Below are 25,513 nucleotides of genomic sequence, written 5' to 3'. Positions count from 1 at the left end.
TCTTTTAAATTAAAGTGTTCTTCATATTTTTAACCAACATTAGAACTCTGTTCAAGATTTTTTTTTAATACAACTATACAGTCTTGCATGCTCATTTTATTTTATATATATATTTTTTGAGCTATGTAGGATGTCATTTAAGGCATAGTAAAATAATGAAGAAAAAAGACAGTAATATAATGGGAAATACAGTAATATAAAATCAAATATGATATAAATTGCAATTCACAAAATTAAATTATGAATATATAAATTAGCTCTATTTCTAAAATTAACTTTTTAAATTTACAGAACTCATTTTAGATATTCTTAAAAAAAAACTTGTGTCTCAAATTCAACTTTTTTAATTCAACTGCTAGAAAACACAAGCAATGAAGTAATAAAAATGTGCTTTTTTTTTTAGATTTTGTTGAATTCAAACTTAACAAAGAGAATTAATTGCAGATGATTTGTTTATTAAAAAATTTAAGTGACAATTTCATTTACGTTTTTAATTTGTATGTTTGCATTTAAAATTGATTCTAGAGTAAAGGAACAGTTGATTGATTGTTTTAAGCGTAACAAATGTTATTTCTTTATTGTGAAATCTTATTTTAAAGACACTTTATTCTCTTTTATATTAGAAAAAAATAAAATAAGTAAACTCCTAAAATTTATGGGTAAATAAATACAAAAATGTTTTAAAAATTATGTTTACGAAATTTTTCTTTCTTTAAAATATTTTATCTGTGCAATTTTCGAAAAATTTTTTTAGACAGTTTCTGATTGTCTGATTACTATTTTTAATCCAAATAAATTTTAAACTAAACATAATATTAGATTTGCTTAAAAAATGTGATTTGTTGAATTTTATTATATTGCATGCTGAAAGTAACTGTGAATACAAGTAATATTAAAATGTAATTTGTAAATTACACATGTCTTATATGGGGAGAGTAAGAAACAATTTTATTTTTTATTTTTTGTAGGTAAGTGATTTTAATTATTATCAATAAAGAACCGAAATTCACAATTAAATTAAAATTTAAAGGTTTAAAGTCTTGATACATTTTTATTTAAGAAACAACGTTACAAAAATTTATTTACTCTTGTACTTTATCAAATAAAAAAAAGTGAAAGCTGATTAACTAAAGATGATTGTTTAAATTTTTATTATTTTAGGAACTTTGTTGTTTTTTAAGATGCACGATTTTGGTCCAAAACCTTTGTAGAGAAAAAATATTTCTAGGGAAAATAAATGAATTAGGAAATAATCATTAATATTCTCAAATTATTAAAGGCATATTGAACATGTCCTTGATTTGTTTTGATAATAAACTAATATGTGATATCATGAGCCATTTTGATGGCATTTTTTCCGTAATTGATCGATTGTCCATTTGATTCATTGATGAATCTCCATTTGATCTATTAACAGGAGATCTATTAATTGAAGCTACATTATTTGTTAAAGCACTTTTTGATCTAATTTTATTTCGTAAAATTATATATATTAAAAAGTATTGGAGTGGAGATATTTAAACTGGCTATCCCTCTTTTAAGGCCATTTAATCTAGACTGACCTTATAACAAAATTAAATTATTATGTAATAGGATTATTTCATTGCTATATAAAAATGTATAGTATAAATACCACAGTAAATAAATTTACTGCATTTTTTTAAATAAAATATTTTATAACGTTATTTTATTTGTAATTTTATGTATTTTATTTGATAAATTTAATTTTACTCAATGTATATCGCTACTTAAACATCATGCAACTTCGATAATTTGGTATATCATTTGATACAATATAAAAAATTATTAATGAATTTTGTTTTAATTTAAAATTTCCCAATGAATTTCACAGCTATAATTTTTCCACAATAAGTTTTTCAGACATAAACAATAAGAAGTGAATTTTTAGTACTTAAAATAATTCCTAAAATTAATTTTTCCCTATTAAAATGTCTTTTGAAAGAAATTAAAGAAATAACTATTAAAATAACTAAGCATTAATTTACTTTTTCCGATAATATTAGTTCATTTTTTCATGTAACTACTTTCCAACTATCCAAGTCCTGAAGATGCCGGATAATAGAATGAGTATATTTATGCGATTTTTGATTATTTTAAGGTCGCAAAAAGGAAGCGAAATGTAAATATAAGAAAACATTTTGAGACGTAGCTAACAGATGGCGCTGATGCTTTCCTAATGTTTTTCCCTGCGGTCGCATTTCGGGCGATGCAGTTATTGCAGTCGTCAAACATGGCGGCCTGCGTCTGTGACATAGTAAAGTTCTCCTCGCAGTTTATAGGGAAGTAAAAGCCAAAAAGGAATACTCTGAGTGTTTTATGTGTTCATCATTTATTTCTGTTATTCACTATGGAAATTTTTTTTGAACTGGATTTGAGCGATCCCTCGGTAAGTTAGAAAAATACATCCTTACTATAGCAAACGTTTTTACTTGTGTTACTTTATAAATTAATCAATTTATCTTTCTATGAAATGTATCGATAAATGTGAAAATAATTCAGGTTTTTATTTATTACAACCTATATGCATCCTGTATGTTTAGATTATTGAGCATGTGGATAGTTTTCGTCCGTTATTATTTCATCGATATTGTTATCCTTATTGTTTTCATTTAATGTTATGCAATTCCTGATGTAATTATGGATAAAAATTCGCTTAGAAAACATTATTAAGCTCTATTTCAATTTATATTCATGTATTATGTTTGTATTTTTTATACGATGTATAATAAATATGAAAGAACAATATAAAGAGGAGAAAAATATACAATCTTGTAAGCGTCTTCAATTCTCATAATATTCTGCTGAACAAATTAAAATTTATCCATAATCATTGGTTCGTTTGAGTAAATTTTACATTGTGGAAGCTATAGAAAATGTGTATAGATATGTTTAAAAACAGCTGATTCGTGTGAAAAACCCCTTTGTGTTGTTTTTTCTGCAGTACTAGACGGATACAAAAATGTCCTCCGCCTCATCTTGATGATCTTTCAAAAATTCCCTTTCTCGGGATGAATCATTGCGGTTTCAGTTAAAGTTATTTATTGTTTTTATTTTGCATTTCATGACAGAAATGGGAATATTTCTAATATGTCGTTTTATATGAATTGCCATAGATTTGTTTAGCATTTCTAATTTTGTTAATGGTTGCTAAGAAACGACTCTTACCTATATAGAATAAACCTGATAATGAGAACAAATTAATGGATGTGGATTTTTATAATGAATTGTTAGTAAATTTCTCCCTTTCGTATGAAAATAAGCATTTTTTTTCCTTTTACGATTATATTTGGTTGAAATTAAGTCACAGTGATAATAAATATAAACCTTTTAATGATAAAAAATAAATTACTGCCAATTTTTATGACGAATTTTTAGTCCATTATTTCCCTTTGTAAATATAAATATTGAGTTTTTCTTTTGAATTATGTTTAGTTGAAAATGAGTTACACTGAAAGGGAGTATGAATCTGATTATGAGATTAAAATAAATTATTGTAAATTTTAACAATAAATTTTTTTGTTATGTACTCTTCTTTGAATAAAAATAAGCAATTAATTTTCTTTTGATTTTATTTGGTTGAAAATGATCTTAACAATAAATTTTTAGGTAAGTACACCCTTTTGAATGTGAATGCGTAACTTCTTTTCTATTTTATTTATTAAAAACTTTTTTTAACGAAACGAAGTGTAAACCTAATTATGAGGAAAAAATGAACATGGATATTAACAAGACGTTTTTCGTTTAGAATTCTATTTTAAATGAAAATAAATATATTTTTCCGTTTGATTTTGATTATTTTCACTTAATTAGGGAAAAAATTATTCAAACGATTTAAAATATTGTTTTCTTTCTTTATTCTTTTAAAATAGTTTTATGATAGCATTGTTTAATAGTATTTTATGCTCAGTTAAGCTATTAAATAAAAAATTTATTACAGAATTTAAACAATAAATTAAACATTTGTAACTAAAGGCAAATAATCAGATTTAGAATTTTTTTTCGTACTTTGAATGTAATGATATGATTAAGATCGTTAAGATGTTGATTTTTGTACAATGAATTCTTACAATTTTATAATCTTAGAATTTTTAAAAAATAAATATATAAATTTTTATTTTAATGAAATATTCGTGACAAAATTTGCTGGAACGATAAAGAATAAAATTGTTTTTTTTATAGTTTAAAATTATTTGCGATTTCTAACATCTGCTTGCTTTAAACTTTTTTTTCCAAATGTATTTCGAAGATTTATGCGTATTAAAATTCATAAATGAAAAGCAAAAATTTGAAGATGAAAAGTTAACAGTAATACATTTAAAAGTTTATAATTAGTGTTTTGTAATATTCTGTCTATTGGGATATTTTGTAGTCACGTTTGTTATGATTTTACCCACCCGGAAAAAACCTTTTAAAAGAACCCAAACGGTTTTACTACTAATTGCAATATAATTGAAACTGTTGTTGCAACAAGATATAATATTTTTTGAATCATAATTTAATGAAATGGGAAAATTATTTATAAAAATATATTTTAAATACTATTTTCCCAGACCTGTGAATCACGTTATATACAGTTTCAAGTGATTTTTTTAAAAATATAACTAAATTAAAACAAATTAAATTAAATAAATGGTATTTATTAATGCAGCTAGACTTACTCTTAGACTTTAAAGAATTAGGAAATGATGAAAAAACTCAATTAACCTTGAAAAAACCCAATTAACCTTGAGGAAAAAAACCCAATAAATCCGAAAAAAATACCAATGAAACCTTGAGAAAACCCCCTAAAGCTCAGTGGATTGGATTTTTTTCTATAAAACTCTGTTTTTTTTTACAATCTTGTTTGCAATTGTTTTTAATTTGAGGTTATAGAAAGGTTTCGATATTCCAGAAACATATGTAAAAGTAAATAATCTTTGAATTAACACTTCTTGCTTGTGTCATCTGCGGAGCTAATTGTGTTATCGTGCGCCTTATAAATCTAAGTTTAAGTAAGATTTGTGTGATACTAATCAGTCATGTTTCACGCAAAATTTGTATCTCAATATTGGAATTACATATTTTTGGAAATTTTTTAATCTTACAATTAATTTCGAAATCTAAAGGGGCTGTATTTGTTACCTCCCATGCTCCGTAAGATATTTAAAATCATAGAAACTATAGATGAAATATCAATTTAAAAAACGGTATATTTAAACTTGCTATTAAACGATTTCATTACATTAATAGAACTTTTCTTTCTTTTTTTACGCTTATTTTATACATCATTTCATCGTTTTTCTTCTATTTTTTTTTTATCAAAATGAATAACGATTGAGAACTGAAGCGAAATCATTATCTTAAATGTATTTGTTTTGCCATGATGTTTCTTGCAGTTCATGGGTTTTTGAGTTACTTCATAGGAAGTTTAATAAAATGAAGTCTAGAAGCATAATAAATGAAATATTGCAATAATTTGACTACGTATGCGTAGATCTATTGCGACAGTCTTGCATAATTTTAAATTTGTATGATAATAGGGGATGATTAACTTTTGCTATTTTAAGTGTTGCTTATTAAGCACGTGCGTGTTTCATATTGCGTATCGATGAATATAAGTGCATGGGTCTGTCCAGACATTTTGTGAAAGATCCGTTTTTGTAAAATTGTGAAAAAATAACTCGTAATTTGTGAATATAAAATAAACGTTAAGTCACATTCTTTCAACCAGGGTCCGCTTCTGTGAATTTGTGCGAATAGGGTCCGTTATTGTAAAAAAAATTTTTCAAGGAGTTTTTAAATTGTAAAGACATACAAGATTATGTTCAGCACTGTAAAATTATAATTAAAAAAATTAAATTTTTAAAAATAAACAGCAATTGCAGCTACTAAATTAGCGATGCAACGCATAAATATTTGGTATTTAGCCTATATGGCTGAACGCAGAATATTCATTTCGGACGAATAAAGGAAGAAGCGTCTGCCGAAGACAAAATTTAGTTCGTTTACATTTGTCTTTCCCCCCCCCTTCCTAGGAAAGGTTTATTCGATTAACAAAACAATAATGAAGATAAACAAATTTGTGAAGGGTCCGATTAAAAGATAAATTATTTTGTGAAGGGTCCGTTTTTTTGAAAAGATATTTTGTGAAGGGTCCGTTAACGGACCCAAATTTCTTCTAAACAGACCCCTGAAGTGCTCGAATGCGTTGAAAGTCTTGCTCTTTAAACGTGTGTGTGTGCAATAGAGTATCAGAGTAATTTTTTTGCAAATTAATTTCTCGGATTTTAATTAAATTCAAACTTATTATTCAAATTTAAATTTCATGATGTTAAATATATCAATACTTAATAATCCATTATTATTTTTGCCCGAAGTTATCTTATATATTTTTTATCTTTTTGCATGCCCAAGCAGGCTGTGTTGAAAACATCTTAATCCCCATCACTATTTTTCTATAATAAGAAAAGCAGTCTTTAAAATTTTATTCGTAATTACTGAGTAATATGCCATTCCATGAAAGTCATTTTAAAAGGGATTACTTTATGTTATGAACCGCAAAAAGGGATTACCGGAGTTGACGCTGATACGGTTCGTTTATTAGTTGTGCGTGACATTCTGTTGTTACTGCATGGAATCTTCTATCTGTGTCTTTATACGTCCAAAAGAGAAACAATTTATATCATTCAAACACCTACGAAAATAGATATTGTTTCTCACGGGATCTTTTCGTATTTTATGGATGAGTCAATGCCACCCACCGTTTTTAGGAAACATTCTTTTTACTGCTTTGTCAAATTTCGACAAATACTTTTTTGACGTTTGCATAATTTTTTATTGGAATTATTATTGTAAAATTATTTGTACTAAGTTTTATCAAGTTCACTCTTAAAATTTTCATTGTAAAATTATGGTAAAATAACCGACAGCTCTTTGTCTATCCAATCAACCGTAAATTTTACGGAGAAGAAATTTTTTTTTCACCTTCATGGTTTTGAAACCGTTTACAACTAGTATAGTTAAAAAAACATGAATAAGAAACTATACGTTTTTTTTTAAAACCATTTACAGGGTTTCAAAATCGTAAAAAAAAATTTAACTATATATTGGAGCATTTCGTTAGGTAATGGGCATTGGAGTTAGGTTGTGGTTTATCAAAAGTATTATGTTGTCAATGCTGAGACTTGAACTCACATTCGGTCTGTCATGACATTGACAGATTAACCCTCTCGGCTATAAATATATACTCTGCTGCAACGAATTAAGTGGCTTCATTAGGTGGACCTAGTTGGTGCTCTAAAATTCTGGTTATTTAACCGTATTAATTGAAAGCAGTTAATCAACGGTTTTTCACACAGTTAACAGCTTGTATACCATCTTATTTATGGTTATTTGACTGTTTTGCTTGAATAAGGTAAAACAACAGTTAAATAAACTATTCTTTAACCATTTTTTCCGAGAAATTTCTAACAGTGCGTTACATTATTAGTATATGTAGAGTTAATTACAGAACTTTTAGCAATTTTGAATATGGTTTTGTTTGAATATTGTAAAATAACAACTAAATACAATGTTATTTAACCACTTTTTCAGAGAAACTTGTAACAGTGTTGAGAGAAAGTTTATATTAGGTGAATTTTATATGAAGAAACATTTTTCTTTTGATTTATTGACGCTTTTTGTTTTGTTGATGATGTATTTTTCTATGATGTAAAGGAATGTTGTATGTTCATGTAAGGGAAAATTTTGTTTTTGTAATTTCTTAAATTTTTTTCTTCATACATTAAAAAGAGTTGTTGCATTAGAACTGTGATATAGATTTCGCTTTTAATAATTTAAGGGAACAACTAAAAAAATTTGTTACCCCTCACGCTCCGCAAGATTCTTGAAACCATAGACACTAATGGTGAAACTTCAATTTTGAAACCGGTATGATTTAAAATTTAAAGTTGCTAGAAATTTTTTTTTTCAATAATCGAAACTTTTTTGAAGACATTATTCAGAAATTGGAATGGTGTATGACATTTAAATTTAAACAAAAATAATATTCAATGCTTTGTCAGTACAAAAATAAACATCAAAACTTTAATATGTTATACAGAGTATTAGAAATATCCCTTCTAACATCCACCATTTATAAAAAAGTTTTTTATTCTTTTATTTAGTTTAATTCTAACAGTTTAAGGTTATAACATTAGCTCAGTTTTGTTAAAAGCTATTAATAGTTCAAACCTTGATGGCTAATGTTGTGTAGTTTTTGATTTTTCCAGCAAAGGCAATGGCTCATCCATCAATTTTTTTAAAAATAGTTTGAATTATTTTTTACATTTTAAAGAAAAAAAAAAAAAAAAACAGTGGGAAAATGACTAATTAGTATAAGCGGTAAAATAGCATCTTACTTACATATTCTATTATAATGGATATTAAGCTTTAATTCCGCTGATGTTTAATTGTATAAAGGTATTCGATTTACACAAACAGCTGTTGCTTATCTTTCAATTAATATATTCTGGATGTTCGAACCATTGACGCTTAGGAATTGATGCTAAAAGCAATACCCCTCGCCCTTGACTGCCTTTTTAAAGGCGCTCTATTATCTACTATAATTTCATTGTAATGACGGTCACCAAAGAAAAATGACTACAAAATTTCTTACAACATTTGTTGTTTATAAAAACAACGTGCAGAATACAAACAATAATGACTTGCATTAAGCATATGACTTATGGCAAATTCATACAATGGCATTCCCATTTCAAAAATGAATCATAATGCTGTGTCATTTTAAATATCCTGCAAATACAAACACACGTCGTGTGTATAGACTGACTAGTTCGTTTGATTGCGCGCCGGAATGTCTATTTCACGAGATGCATAAATATCCGGAGAATTGGATGTAAACATAAACTGCAATTTAATCATCTCATGACACTTATCAATTAATGTGACAGATAAGGTTCATCAAAATGCTAATACCCCAGCTGTCTCTTTTATGTCGTTTATAGAAACTGAAATATTTTGTTTCGAACTTTTGTTTATCTCTGATTATATTGACTTCCTTATCTTTTGTTGCGGCATTAGAAGAACGATAAGCTCAATCTGATAAATCGAGTTCATGAGATATTGCTTGGATTTTTTTGTAATAGGCGGAAACTAAAGTGATTTTCTTTGAAGAAATCATGGCGTCATTATCGTAAAAGAAAAAGATACGCGGAGTTGATTAGCTTATTGTGAAAAGCCACCTCTTCTTTTTGTTTTCCTTTTTTGTTCTTCATCCTGTGGCGAGAAGACATCTGCTATTTTACATACTCTTTGCAACTTTTACATACAGTTTCCTACTGCTATTAAGTAGTTAATTACGAAACTGATTTGATGTTTGCCGATAGCGTATATTTATTTCGCACATGCGCCTAAATCTTTAAAAAAATTGATTGACGAAGTTGAACATACAGATATGCTCAAAGGAATTTAAATAATGAAAATGGTGTAAAAAATGGTTGTTGACCTCTCGAACGATAACGATATTCTGCTGCTTTACCGAGAAATTAGTTATGATTAATGAAATTAACTAATGAATGATGATGATTGAGATAGAATGGCTCAGTTCACACTGAGAAAAAAGTAAAGTCAAAACTATCAGAATATGATAAAATTTACCGTGTTTCTGTCTCCATGAGAACACCAAAAAGCTGTGTTCTTTTTATCGAAACGTTTAGTGACGATATTAGTGAATTAACAATAAAATATGGTTTTATAATATGCATGAAATTTGAAATACTTGGAAAAATTTAATAATTTTATCATGATACTTTAGATCATGTCATAAAATCCATTTATTCGGCCAAATTTACTTTTCAGCTTTGTTTTCTTTTTTAGTAAATGTGAGTTAATTAGAACTATAATTCTGAAAAACAGAATGTGTCCTGTAAATTGTTACGATAAGAACGGAAAAATTACCAAACCATTAGTTTAAATACTGCATATTTTGGATTTATTAACCGGAATTATGTTTTTTTTTGTGTGAAAGAAACCAGAATTGTTATTACTTTACCGTAGGTAATTTTACCAGAATTTTTTTCTCCGTGCAGGAATTAGGGTTCGAATCCTGGCGATGACTGGCCCTTTCACACACTGCTTAAGTACTAACATAAAATAAGTTTTGATGATTTTTTTTCCGTGTAGTACTAATGCAGGCTATTTTTCTCCTAAAGTCCCCCCAAAAACACTTGATCCAAAGATTTCTTTGTCTTTTGCACTAAAAACACCACTTTTAACATTTTCAAAATTTTCGAGAAAAAATAATTTATAACACCTTATGTATTGAAAATCACCATTTGAAGTGACCGTTTCGGACAATTACTACTGTTTCAGAAATTTTCAACATTTTAATAACAATTGCCAATCTTCGTTTCTTAATTATTCTAATAAATAGAAGTTAATAAATTTGATATTTGATGCCTTTCGCAAATAGTCTATATCGATATTTAAAAATGCTGTATTTCGTATAATTTCCATACTTAGGACCTTTACGCATTTCTTTATTTATGAATAAATTATAGCCATTCTTACAGTAAATTTGAAAATTTAATTTTAAATTTTTTCATTTTACGATAAGAAAAAGAATTTTTTATAGATATACTGAGGTAGTACATTATACAAATTCATTATGTACACTCATTTAGGACGTTTCCTTTTGACGTTTTCCTTGTTGCTTTATTTACAAAATATATAATCTTTATTTACTAAATATATAATCTTTATTTACTAAATATATAATAACAGAGATAATATTTTTCTATAAATATTCTAAGAAGGTACACCATGCAAATTTAATCACTAAAAAGCTATTAAAATAGTACATAATGGTATCAACTGTTAAAATTTACAATTATGCAATGCATTATGATCTATATATTTAAAATTAAAAATCCAAATTTTTGTCAAACAAACACTTTTGCTTATTTAAAAATGTCAAGATTAAATTGTCAAAATATTTGTGTATCATTTTATTTCTTATTTAGCAGTTTTATAAGATTTTTTAAAGCAATGGCAAATTTCATGAATTAAGTACTTTCTTAAGAGGTAAGAACGATTCAAATGGGCCTGCAAACAATATTGTGTAATACATACAGTGCAATGACAATAAACAATAGCGAAATTGAATTTGCCAGCAATCCGATACAATTGTTTGTGAATCCAAATGGCAAAAGGTTTGTGAATGTGATTTCCTCTCTAATTTGGGTTTTAAATCAAAAACCTTTGACGACTATAAGAACCAATGAAAAACTTCTGCTGAAGAATGATCCGAAACTTTATGTATTCTCGAATTTTGGAACAAACATATTTCTTTTGATAGGATACAGTTAAGTTGATGAATAGAAACATTAGCGGAGTTTCAACTTCATGATGTGATCATGTTTTCGTGATGTGGAGACATTGCCTTACAGTCCCCCTCATCATGTATTGCTTAATAAAATTGTAATTTTTGAACACAATCGAACATGAATTATGGATTTTTATTATAAACTACAGCTCAATTAATTTCAATATACGCATTGTTTTCCATTTAATTTTTCCAACAAATATTCAAATTAATAATCTTGTACCCAAGCGAAGCAATATTTCATTGTATACTTTAGGACAAAGGGGTGCGCCGGACGTCTCAATCAACTCGAAACATTGAGTTTTCTGCATAATAATTATATTAAAAAAAAATCGGATTTCTCTTATTAAATAACAATTTCTCTTACTTAAATAACAATTTATCTTATTTAAATAACTATCTATTTTATNGCAATATTTCATTGTATACTTTAGGACAAAGGGGTGCGTCGGACGTCTCAATCAACTCGAAACATTGAGTTTTCTGCATAATAATTATTAAAAAAAAAAAAAAAAAAAAAAAATCGGATTTCTCTTATTAAATAACAATTTCTCTTACTTAAATAACAATTTATCTTATTTAAATAACTATCTATTTTATTTACGTATGCTTTGCAAATAATTTAAATATTGTTTTTATTAAATTTATTTCAAAGATATAATATAAATTCATGCAAATTAATGTCTCTAAATTAGTTCCATTTCAAAGGCTACAATAAGGCTATATCTCCTTAATTACACTGTACAGTAAATTTAAAGTTTTTTTTCCTACAATTTAGATGAAAATATGTAGTTTTGAATTAAAAAAAATTGCATACTCATATTTTAAAGCCGAAATCGTCAATCACATACCGTTTTTTTTTAGGAAAAAAAGTCGCCAAACTTCCAGTGAATTCTCCAATATTTTGATTCTTAATGAATCTAGAACATCGAAACTTTGAAAAGATAAGTAAGGCTTTTGTCACCAGAGATGTAACCATGATCGCCAAAATGGTTGTTAGGTTGTGGATGGTGCCACAGCCGTTGAGAACATCTTTTCTTTGCCTGTTAGTTGTTAAAATACTTAAAGTTGCCAAGCTAAATTGTAGATTTTCGAGAAAATTGCGTGTGATAGACGAAATTACTTCACAGATTTATTATTTCTAGCCAAAAGCCCCTAAGTAATACATATTTTATTTAGAGTTCATTTTTTACGTTGTAAAGGGTTATATATTCAGGAAAGACTAACAAAATATTTATATTATTTTTAATTAAATGATTATCATACTTTTGCTACAATGATAAATAGGCCATGTATGACCTTAGGCCTTTCATTCATTTCAGTGTATCAGGTCAGCCAATGATTTTATAAGGCATCCTATGGTCCTTAGGTGCATAAAAATATATGAATAACATGAATAACTAGTTTAGAATATAGAAAAAAATTTGTCTTAAATCTCCTCTTCTTCAAAGTTGCAAACTTCAAAAGTTATTCCCGTCTTCCCACTCGAGATATTCTAATGGCTAGTTTATCTAAAATTTCGAATCCAATCATATTCCAGCTGTGTTGAATTACCTCCCCCTCCCATAGACGATTTCTGCATTGTAACATTTGTAGTTTAATAGGATTAACTAGGTAGTTTCATAGGATTGCTCTTTGCAATCTAGGCAACCACTCTAGGACGACCAAACCATATGTTGGTCTTGTGTGTTTGATATCTTTTATCAAAAATAACAGACTTTTCTGTAAAATTTTTTGGAAAAGTACATAACGAAGATTGCTATCCTTTTTCATAACCAAGGTTTGTAACTTATATGTATGTATTTTGGTGCAAGGTTTGATACTGAAATACCTCTGGAGGCAGCTTTATAAACAATAACTACGTGACTTTTACATTGAAGTATCGTATTTAGTTATTTTTTTAATTTAAAAGAAAACGAAGGTGCTCTGAAAATAATGAGTGGTTGTGTGTGTTATTTGGCAATTTCGTTCTGAAAGCTAAAATTAGTTGAGTTCAAATATTTTTTTCTCTGACATAGCTGCTTACAAGACGTTTGGAATCGTGAACATTTTCAAATCCGCAAGCACCCTTGATCTTGGGTACAACAAGTGGGTGGGGAAAAAACTACACTTTTTCTTTAAAAAAACTGTTTTTTTAGGACTAATTCTATTTCGAGATCTCTCATTTTCCCCTCACCCCTAACGTCAGATTTTTTTTAATACATATTTTAAAAACAACAAGAGGTATTCAAAATATATTGTAGCGAAGCTCAAAAAATTGTACAGATTTCATTGCAAAATGAACAATTTTTAATTATTATTCATTTATTGTAGTTATAATATTCTAGTGGGAACTTCTCAATCATATTTGAGTCGTCTTTCTGTTTTCTTAAAAGTAATTGTTCAATTGTCTGTAAGTTTTAACTTTCAGTAAAAGGATTGATTTTTTATGTTTCTTTTTGATGAGAACAATTGATTTATTTCAGTTTCTCTTAAATTATTGCTAAGTTTAGTCCAAATTAATAATAATTTAGGAACTTTTTATTTCAAATTATATAAAATTTTCATTTTGGAAAAAATGCAGCTGTTGTTTTGAATGTGTAGGAAAGTTATATGCATTCATGTTATCTGTTTATGCAGATGATATTTATATTTCAATCAAATCTGAATTTTTATTTACCTAATATCAAATTAGAGGATGTCTCTTTATTATATTTTAAGGACCTGTTGAAATTACTTCCAATTTTTGCACAAATTGCAAAGTGTGACTATAGAAGGATTTGCTACTCAAGGATCTAAACATTCATTAGCTATTTAAAAAAAATTAATTTTAAAATAGAAAAAAAAATGTTTGATATAGCTGCCTGTTAATGGTGCACTGAGAAAAAAATATAGTCAAACTACCAGAATACGGTAAAATTTACCGTGTTTTTGGCTCTAAGAGAACACTACAAAGCTCGTTTTTTACTGAAGCGCTTTGGTAAGGATTTTGATAAAATTAACTATAAAATTTATAATATGTAATAAAATTTATAGTATGTGATATAAATATGTGATAAAATGCGACATAAATGTGCCCATATATATTACATATGTGATAAAATTTGGTAAATGTGGTAAAATTTGGTAATTTTATTAAGATACCTTACAGAGAATGATGCAAGAAACATTTATTTGGCAGGGCATATAACCTTTTACTTTTCAGTTTTGTATTTTTCACTAAATGTGTATTAATGAGAACTGTAATTTTGAAAACCTGAATTTCCAATAAATCGTTACCATATGAACTAAAAATTACTAAATGAATAGTCTAAGTACCATATATTTCTGTTTTATTAAACAGAATTATGTTGTTGCTTTTTTTTACCAGAAATTCAAAAATGTCATTACTAGAGCCCGGATTTTGATGACCTAAAAACTCTCAACTAATGCCCTTAAAAAGTGCAAAAAATGCCCTTAAAAAGGGCAAAAAATGCTCTTAAAAATGCGAAAATTGCGCAAAAAATGCCTTAAATAAAGTAAAAATATTGAATTAAAAAAATGTTTNGCAAGCACCCTTGATCTTGGGTACAACAAGTGGGTGGGGAAAAAAACTACACATTTTCTTTAAATAAACTGTTTTTTTAGGACTAATTCTATTTCGAGAGCTCTCATTTCCCCCTCACCCCTAACGTCAAATTTTTTACATTTATTTTAAAAACAACAAGAGGTATTCAAAATATATTGTAGCGTAGCTCAAAAAATTGAACAGATCTCATTACAAAATGAAAATATTTTAATAACTATTATTCAGTAATTGTAGTAATAATATCATGGTGGGAACTTCTCAGTCATATTTGAGTCCTCTTTCTGTTTTACTTAAAAATAATTGTTCTATATTGTCTGTAAGTTTTAACTTTCAGTAAAATGATTGATTTTTTATGTTAAAATATTAATGTTTGATATAGCAGTGTGTTAATGGTGCACTGAGAAAAAAAATATGGCCAAACTACCAGAGTACGGTAAAATTTACCTTGTTTTTGGCTCTAAGAGAACATCACAAAGCTCGTTTTTTACCGAAGCGCTTTGGTATTGATTTTAGTAAAATTAACTATAAAATTTATAATCTGTAATGCGAATATATATGTGATAAAATTTGGTAAATGTGGTAAAATTTGGTAATTTTATCAAGATACCTTTCAGAATGATGTAAAAAACATTTATTCGGCAGGGCATATAACCTAATATTTTTCACTTTTGTATTTTTCACTAAGTGTGTATTAATAAGAACTATAATTTTGAAAACCTGAATTTCTAATAAATCGTCACCATATGAACTAAAAAATTACCAAATGAATACTCTAAGTACCATATATTTTGGTTTTATTAAACAGAATTACGTTTTTTTTTTTTAAAAACCAGAAATCCAGAAATGTCATTACCATACACTAGAGTAATTTTACCAGAATTTGTTTGCTCCGTGGAGCGTCTTCTAATTTTCAATTCAAACATATATTGTTAGGTAAATTAACGAGCATCAAGGCGTGCGTTATGCTACAAATTGTTCAATTTCAATAATTAGTAGTTGGACAAAATTTGAATGGCGATTTTTCAATATTTCTGACAAAAAAACAACACGAATGCACTGTTTTAATATAGATATTTGGAGCTTCGAAAGATTAATTTTAAGGTTATGAGAATTGTAGATTCATACCCGCTTCACTTATAAGTTTATTGTTCAGTCTATTACATTTCATTGGTTTGGCTAAGGACCATTTGTCCTTATCAAACAATTTTCCCTGTAAGTTGATGTTGAATTTCGACACGCCCATTAGTTTGTGAGATGAGGGTGACCTAAACATTGAGATGTGGGTGCGGTTCATCTTCCCATTTGGTTGCTGTTACTCAGGATCTATCTCTCCCATTTCTTCAAGAGGTCTCGACGCCCAGGTTATTGTTCCGGACGTGTGTGAAAGTCACTTTATTGGAGATTCTGGTAAGATGACTAAATAAGGAATGAAATCTTTGATGTTTACCTGACGCATTGGATAAAAATTTTTTTTTTTAAAAATAAAGCTCGTAAATATGCCGAATATTATTGAGATGAAGTAGAAAAAATTGCATAAATTCATACAGATCGAATGATTTAGGTTAATTTCTTTTATGGTTCACATTAACGAATGTTGTATTGTTTGGTGCTTTATTGTTCGAAGACTAAAGTTTTTGAATTTTTTTTTGTCCTTAAGTAAATATTTTAAAATTAAAAATTAATCGAGAGTAGTTTCAAACTAAATTGAATAAGAAAGAGAATTACATGAAAAAAAATTACTCGCAGAAAAAAGTTTTGGTAAAATTACCGTACAGTATGATAATGACATTTCTGCTAAAAAAAACGACAGTAAAATTTTGGTTAATAAAACCAAAATTTAGGGCATTTAATCCATTGTATGGAACATCATTTTGTAGTTTTTTCTTTCATATGGTAACAGCGTACCAGAAATTTTAGTTTTGAAAATTAAAGTTCTTATTACCACACATTTTTTAAAAAAAATACAAAACTAAAAAGCAAATTTAACCAAATAAGTGGTTTTTATGCCATGCTCTAAGCTATCATGATAAAATTACCAAATTTTATCACATATTATAAAACCATATTTTATTGTTAATTTTACCAAAGTTATTACTAAAGTGTTTCGGTAAAAATTATCGAACTTTTTGGGGTTCCCATAGAGTCAGAAATACGGTTAATTATACCATGTTCTGGTAGTTTTGACCATCTTGAAAACAATTGAAAGCTTCAACCCAACCTTGAGAGTTAAATTTCATATTTAAATCAGAAATATGTTTCAATGAAGAGTTCGAAAAGATTTTTTTAAATCAGAATCAGCCTGCACAAAATTGTACATTTTGAAAGCATATCTTCAATTTACATATCAGAAGTATATTTTAAAGTAGATTCAAAAACGCACTTTATTAATATTTGATATTACAGAATTTACCTACTCAAATTTGCATTATTGGAAAATGTAACATCAATTTATATACATGAATTATATTTTAATGTAGTTTAAAAGAAAAATTTATTTTATGATACACCAGAATCAACCAGCACAAAGGAACATCATTGACAATCATAAAAATCAATTTATACATTGACGTTACTTCTTAAGTGTAGAAATCACTTATTCTACTGATTATATAGTTAATGTGTAGATTAACTAGGGAAATCAGTTGAAGTACAACAAATTATATGATTTCTCAAACTAATTAAACAATCTACCCATAATCTACAAGGCTCTTAAAGTGAAAATAAGATTTTTATTAGAACAACAGCAACGTTTCTTTACGATTAAATTATAACGATTAAATTACGATAATGTTGTTTGTTTATTTTTTGCTAACTAAAAAGCAAAAACAACAATCAACAAATTATATAATGAAATGAAAGAAACAAACTTTTGAACTTTAACGATACGGAAACCGTCAATCAAAAATCAGCCTACAATCAAACAATCTACTCATAATTTTATGAGTTCTGTCAACAATCACTTTCGAAACTATGATACAGAAACGGTTTGTAGCATTATTACAATTAAGGAAACTAACATATCATTCATTTACTTTTAAGTATCTTAAGAATTAACTTAAAACAACCAACAATTTTTTTTTTAATAACCGTTGTTGAACAGCCGACCCAATTTTTGGGTTTAAGATTACTAATGTTCAACTCCGTAGCATTGTAATTTTAAACCCAATTCAGAAGACAAGGAAACTCCTGGATCAAGTATTAGGAGAAATTTGCCTTCGTGGAGGACTTTTTTGATGGAACCAACCCGCATTTGCGTTACATAGAGAGGAAAACCACGAACACCTCCCACGGTTATCCTGACGGCAAGGGGACTCTAACCCATGATCCGACTACCACTGAGGATATTTTACGTCAGCACCGTGGTCGGTGCCAGCCGGATGCGGAATTCGTATCGACTAGCTGTCACTGGGATTCGAACCCTATCCCCTGAGTCATCACGGCTTGAAAATTAACAGAGAAACATTTGAACTTTAACNTAACGACTACAGCGTTCAACTACGTCTTCTTGTAATTTTGAACCCAATCCAGAAGACAAGGGAACTCCTGGATCAAGTATTGGGAGAAATTTGCCTTCGCGGAGGACTTTTTTGATGGAACCGACTCGCATTTGCGTTACATGGTGAGGAAAACCACGAACACCTCCCACGGCAAGGGAACTATTATCCTTGATCCGGCTACCACTGAGGATATTTGACATCAGCACTGTGATCGGTGCAAGCCGGATGAGGAATTCGTATAGACCAGCCATCGCTGGGATTTGAACCCGGTTCACATCATTGAATGGCGAAAGCTCATCCCCTGAGCTATCACTGCTCAAAAACTAATTTATAGAATGAAACAAAACATTTGAACTTCAACGATACGGAAACTGTTAATGAGTTAGGTAAATTGCGACGAAAAAAAAAACTTGATACCGCACTTTAAAGGCTTACCATAGTTAATCTGCAGACTAATTAGATAATGTGCATATTAACGGCCTTCAAGCTTTTACGATAACATCTGTTACCCCATAATATTCGTATGTTTTTAATATTCATAATAATTTAATATTGCAGAAATAAAGTTTATTTTTCTGTAGGTCTTCTATAATAATGAAAATGGTAAAACTACCACTTGTGCATAAAAATATTTTAATATCGACTGTCGGGCCTGAATCTTTAATGATTAGACAAGACGGCTAAAAAAAATCCCGGCAATGAACTGCTTTATTTGCGATGCGCAGTTTTGGGGAATTTCCTGTCCAGTCACATCGATCTGAGTGGGCAATGACCACCCAAACATAGTAAAATGAAAAGAAGGGGTTAGGATTACATTTATTGTGAATAATTCGAAGGTCAAGTTGACTGTATTGTTGCAATTTTATTATTTTTTTTTTCATTATTTTTCGAGAGAACTGCACGCGATTTCATTTTAATATTTAGTTTCTCCAAACCTCGATCTTAATTTTTTCTCTCCATTATTTTCGTTTTCAAATCCAGTTTTATCGTTTTGGTTCACGCAAAAGGATGAATAATTTTCGACCTGTATCAAGCCCGCAATTAATTATGGTTAAATAAAAAGAAAAGCTTTTAAAGCTAGAGTGTTATGATTTGTTACATTGAAACAATTCAAGAGAATTAACAGTCAAGTCGTATTTTAGAATAAATTATCTGAAATTCCTTGACATACTTTTGCAAATTATTTAGCTACCTTCGTTAACATCATCGTGAGTTCAATTTATTTTCAAAAGATACTTATTAATATTTTTTGATTTATTTTAAACTGTATGTATTTACAGTATAATTTTTATTCTTCGTGTGCATTGTATCTATAAAAAGTTAAAATTTAGTTTAAGAATATTCTAATTTAGATTAAGAACATTTAATAATACTTCGTTGCGGCCTAAAAAATTGGGGGACAATAATAAATTTTGAATGGAATATAATAATCTTTTGCGATCTTCCCAAAATTAAGGGCTATCACTATTTGTTGAGCTTCAGAACAAAACTATTTGTTTACATTCAAATTTTAGAATAATGTCCTTAATTTATTCTCTTAAAATATAGAGAGATAATGAAAAATGATTAATATTTTAAAAATGAGACACCTAATCCACCTTCAGGGTTGGAATAAGCGAATATAAATTCAGTAATAGTTTTTAAACATTACATTTATTTGCCAACAGAACGATAACTTTCATTGGAACACTATTACTAACTTCAAAGACGTTAACGTTTATCCAATTGAATTAAACCATAAACCAGACGCTTTGTTCGCAGATCTTTAATTTTTTTTTAAATCTTATAATACAAGAATCGATTGCGCAATAAAAAAATGTAAATGGGACAGTAAAAAGTCCTTTAACGTTCCAACTGTTAAAGTACGGTCAGGTGTCGTATACCTTCATTAAAATTTCGAGGTCATATCCTTATTATATCGTTACAACGGCCTCGCATAGGAATCGATAATGTGTTTTTTTTTTATCTTTCTTTTCTGTAAGTGCCAGGTGATTCTCAAACAAGGTATGTTTTTTGTTATTATTATTGTTGGAGTAATGTCCATCTTTAGACGGATCGCCAATCACCTAGAAAACGTCTCTTCTAGGCCAAATGATAGGAAAACAAATATAATTTAATTCGTTCTATCGATGATGGGATAATCATCGATCATATGAAATAAATAAATGATTAATTATTCTAACATCTAAATAGGTGATTTCTAATTTTTATTGGTTTTTGATTTATTTATAACTATATGTACTTGGAATTAATAAAAAAAATTATGTTATCAGTTGAATTTCATACAGTATTTTCGGTTTATTGGAATCGTTCTATCATTTATTTGAAAAATTTCTGTCATCTACCATCTGTCGTGTTCAAATTTTTTTTCATGCCGTTGATAAAAACTATGTTGTTAAATAAATTTGAAGCAGTAACGTTTATTATGTGGTTTTTGAATCAACTCAGAAGACAATGGGGCAGGAATTTCCAAGTTGAGTATGGACTAGTTACTAACTGTGACTAACGCGTAACTGTAACTAACTAGAACGACGCGTAACTGTTATTGGCTCCATGGGAGCCCCAAACTTCTCGGTACTTTTTCACCGAAGCGGTTTGTTAATGATTTTGGTAAAATTAACAATTAAATACAGTTTTATAATATGTGAGGAAATTAGGCAAATTTGGTTGGTAATTTTATCATATCTTAGAGCATGGCATAAAAACAATTTATTCGTTCGAAGTTATTTTTCCCTTTTGTAATTTTTAATGAATGTGTAACAAGAACTATAATTTAAGACCAAAATTTCCTTTAAACCTTTATCATATTAACAGAAAAATTGCCAAATGAATGGTTTAAATATCTATATTTTAGTAACTTCAGTTACGCTTTTTTTTCAACAGAAGTGCCATTACCATACTGTCCGACAATCTTACCAGAATAATTTTTCTGCGCAGCCTGATAAAAAATCAAGTCTTTTCTCTTAATAATAGAATTTTAGTCTTAAGGATTTTTTAGTAATTTAGAAATCCTAATAACAATTGCGCAAAATGACGTACTACACAAAAAAAATTTTGAAAAAATTTCAATTGGAGACGTCATTCTGACGTTGCTGAAATAAATGTGCAGAGGTGTAAGTCAATATCTCTCTTTTTAACGCATCTTTATTTGATTATTTATCGATAACTTTGCGACATTTATTTATATTGAACTGATATTTTGTACGCATTCGTTTTGTATCTGTCACTTCAAAAATATCACAGTTCTTTATTATAACTCAACTTTGAAATTTATCATGTAATTGGAAAGATAGTAATCACATCACCATTTAATGGATGATGTGATTTGGCGTAAAATAGAACTCTTTGAAACTTTTGGAATACACTTTCGATGGATATGCTCTCCTTTCAATATCCATTAGGATGTAAAAAAAATCGAGGAGGAAAGTGAAATTGTCAGTTACAATTGTCTCGGCTCATTTAATTTAGAAATTATGTTAGAAATGCTTGCTCACTCTCGATTTGGCGTTTCAGTGTCATTAAGTTATTATTCAAATATTTTAAAAAAAGTTATTAAGTCATAGTCAACGATAAAGTCATTAAGTTATTATTCAAATGTTTTTTTCCTATTCGGCTTGAATCGTTAATGGTATGTAAATTTAGAAACAAATATATTTCTTCAAACATATTTGCGTTTTAGTTTCATTCACGAAATAAAATTATCATTAGTATTATTATTAGTTTTTTAAAAAAAACTTTTGTGCATGTCAGGTAAATGAAAACTTTTTCAATATTCAAATATGTTTAGCAATTTCTGATAAATTTATATTTCTCGTGTTATTTAGAGCATATTTTATAAATTTTTTACCGTTCTTTTGCAGTTTTTTACTTAAATCTAGAAATAGTTATCAGCTATAGGTGTTATAAGTGTAGTTATAGTTATAAGTTGTTATAAGTATAGCTATAGGTGTTATAGGTGTAATAAATGTTTTAGGTTATCAAAACAATCATATAAGAATAAAAAAATAATTAATAAAATCGAGGAAATTTTGTGAAAAATGTTAGTTTTGTCTCTTAAGATGTTTCCTATAGTTTAAGATCATTTCATTGTAAAAAAATAAAACATTAAATTTTTTATTGGTGTAATCAATTTTTTCCTATAGTGACTGCGACACCTCTTTAATTCTATCAATGTATATTTTATTTGATTAGAGGAAATAGTATGAAATAATGATATTTAAAAGCAAATTATAAAAGCTAGTCTAAATAATATTTATGCAATTGATATTTTTATTTTGCTTACAGTTTATGTAGATTTTTTTGTAAAATTTATTTACTTAATTGAAATAAGTACTTATAGATCCTAATTTTTTTAAAAATTATTTACAGTCTTGGATAGTTTAATATAATCATTTTTTTTCTTGAAAAAAATAGATCGTTGCATTATTTTATATTTCTCTAAGTTTATCTTTCACTTATGCCTTAGAGCAGTGTTTCCCAAACTTATGACTTTTGTGTACCCTTTCTAAATTTTTCGAAACGCTGTGTACCACTAATAAAAAAATGAATGTATTTTTTACTTTAAAAAGAATTGCACAAAAGTTAAAAATTACAACTGGCTTTTGACAATATTAATTATTAACTGTTAACTCAGCAAAAAATAGCCTTTAGAAAAATACTTAATTGTAAATTTTCATGGAGAGCTTTGTTTTTAAATAAAACTTTTTGAAATATTCTTTTGTTGTACGATATTCGCATAAGAACGCGTACCCCTGCTAAACTGTTCCCGTTCCCCTGGGGGTACGCGTACCACACTTTGGGACACTCTGCCTTAGAGAATGTAAAAATTGTGTTTAAAAATAATTTTATTTTATACTTTACTAATTTACCTTTTAAATATTGGTTAAATATCCAATGATGCACAAATATATTAGTTAAAATTTATTTTTTTGATTAAGGTCAAAGCTTTTAGCTATTATTTCAATTGCTAAACTATACCCGTTATGTTTTTTCGCATAAGAATGCATTAAATATCATTCATTTAATGTTACGTATTGTAATGAATCAAACTATATTAAAAAAAAAGCATTTTTTTTTATTTATAAAAACACATTTATTTGACAGCCACACATAAACTAAACAAAATTAAAGTAAGGGTTAGTAAATACGGGTTAAATTAAAATACGGGTTATAGTAATAACCTTTCAAAATAAACGGAAAAACCCAAAAAGGCTTAGTATAAATCTTAAATTCAATAGCAAAAACTACTCACATCAAAATCAACAACTCTCTGAGTTCCATAAATTGTCTCCTGCTTTTATCTCGTTATATGTTTTTTTTTTAAATTTATGCTTTTGTTAGCCAAAAATTTTTTAGATATTTTTAGACTTTATAATATCCTTACTATATCTGGATGCAGTATAATTTTTTTTTTGAAAAGTTGATTAACTTATCAGTTGTACTGGCCAAATCATTAAACTATATTTTTTGTTATAATTTTATGATGTAAGTGATTTTTTAAACATAGTTTATTCGATTGAAAAGTTAATCTAATTTTAATTTTTAGACATGTTTTATTATCTTTTATATGAGTATTTGAATAATGATAAGACCCCTTGTGTATGGGAGAACCTGTTTCTTGGATTAAGGCTTTGATTCGACACTGATTCGATATATGTATTTTTTAAATATTTCCCATTTTATATTTATGCAGAAAATTAGAACAAAGGAAAAATCCTCTCTCATTATTTACTTATTCAGTTAGACGTTACTGACCGATTGGTCAAAATCTTATATCTTGCAGATATTGTTAATATCTTTTAAGGTCTAATGGTAAATTTTGTCAGTTTTTTTTTTGGTGCTTTATTCAAATTGTTGAGTTTTATTTAAATGTAGCAAAAAGTATACCCATCTTATTTGGATTCACGCGGATGTTCGGAGAATATCTGTAGTTTTATAACAGCAGAAAAATGCTTGTACTAGAATTTTATATCAATATTTGTACCTTATCAAATTTAGACCATTATTCCATTATTTGTGCTTGTTTCGCGTTGTTTATATTTATTCATAAAAGGCACAAATAATGGCACAAGAAACTGACTAAATGTTCCATCTTATTTTGTTTTATTCACGTTGTGTATAGCTTTATTCAAATACCCAAATCCTTTTTTTAAAAAAATCATGATTTCAAAAAGTATTATTTCCTAACAAATATCATTAGTAACTTGAAATTAGAGGGGAAAAAAATTCAAAATCTTGCAATCGAGTTGTATAAAGGGAAGTACCGCAGTGAGATAAAGATCTTTTATTTTATTTAACAGCTTAAATGTATTTTGCAACGTGCTTTAGTAGGAACACTGTTAGAATGCTATCTTTTTCTTCGAAGGAGAGAGATTCGCGTTCACTTTTTCGTTAGTGTTACCTAGTAGCAAGAAAAAAAGAATTCGAGACATTCTGTCCCGCTCCACTGATCCTGAAGACGTGTTCCTTCCTATTACTGCGCTTGCCCTACATTTCATGCCCAGATTCTCCCTGTTTTTAAACATGTTATCCTTTTGGCAAGTAGATAAATGTCCAGAAGGATTAGAAAAGGAAAAGAAGAAAAAAAGAAACGAACAGTCATTTTCGAATCATACGAAAAAAAGAAAAGATGCTTTTGCTACTTTTTTTCTTTTTTTCATCTTCTTTCTTTTGAATTTGCCGAGAAGATTACAATTCTTTCCGGAAATGCCTATCTGGTATTCATAATTGTAGAATAGGAATTTTTTTTTTGTTACCTCGATATTTTTAAACATTTAGTCGTTGTTGACAATCGAAAATAGATAGCACCATTGTAAGTTTTTTTATATTTTGTAGAAAATGTTTTTTAAAACGTGCTATGTTTGATATTAATTCTCCATTTGTATCAGGAATAAATATAATACAAATTATCACCTCATCTATTGTTTAAATTGCATGCTTTATAATTAATGATTATTTAGAAAATATCTTGTAGTTTTAATACTTGATTTACATTAGTTATTAAATAATTTATATTTAAGTTATATAATTGATTTTTATGTAATATAATAATTTTTTTAATTTCATAAAATTACATATATATATATA

The 25,513-nt window shown here is 27.9% G+C and overlaps 1 protein-coding gene across 5 annotated transcripts in view; it reads left to right on the top strand.

Annotated features, from left to right (window-relative positions):
* The window catches only part of LOC107453775 (tau-tubulin kinase asator), a 130,355-nt gene that overhangs the window by 28,907 nt on the left and 75,935 nt on the right, over positions 1–25,513 (top strand). For 4 of the 5 annotated variants that reach the window (XM_043040468.2, XM_071179444.1, XM_071179450.1 and 1 more), the window contains exon 1: positions 2,223–2,407. The exons of the other annotated variant lie outside the window; for it this stretch is intronic. The gene's annotated coding sequence lies outside the window, so the exon portion shown is untranslated. Of the gene's footprint in view, positions 1–2,222; positions 2,408–25,513 lie in introns of those variants that run through there. 5 annotated transcript variants of the gene reach the window in all.

The sequence above is a fragment of the Parasteatoda tepidariorum genome, chromosome 1, assembly GCF_043381705.1.
Source record: "Parasteatoda tepidariorum isolate YZ-2023 chromosome 1, CAS_Ptep_4.0, whole genome shotgun sequence".
Taxonomy (NCBI): domain Eukaryota; kingdom Metazoa; phylum Arthropoda; class Arachnida; order Araneae; family Theridiidae; genus Parasteatoda; species Parasteatoda tepidariorum.
Note: the sequence above shows the minus strand (reverse complement) of the source record. Positions and strands in the feature narration are given on the sequence as shown.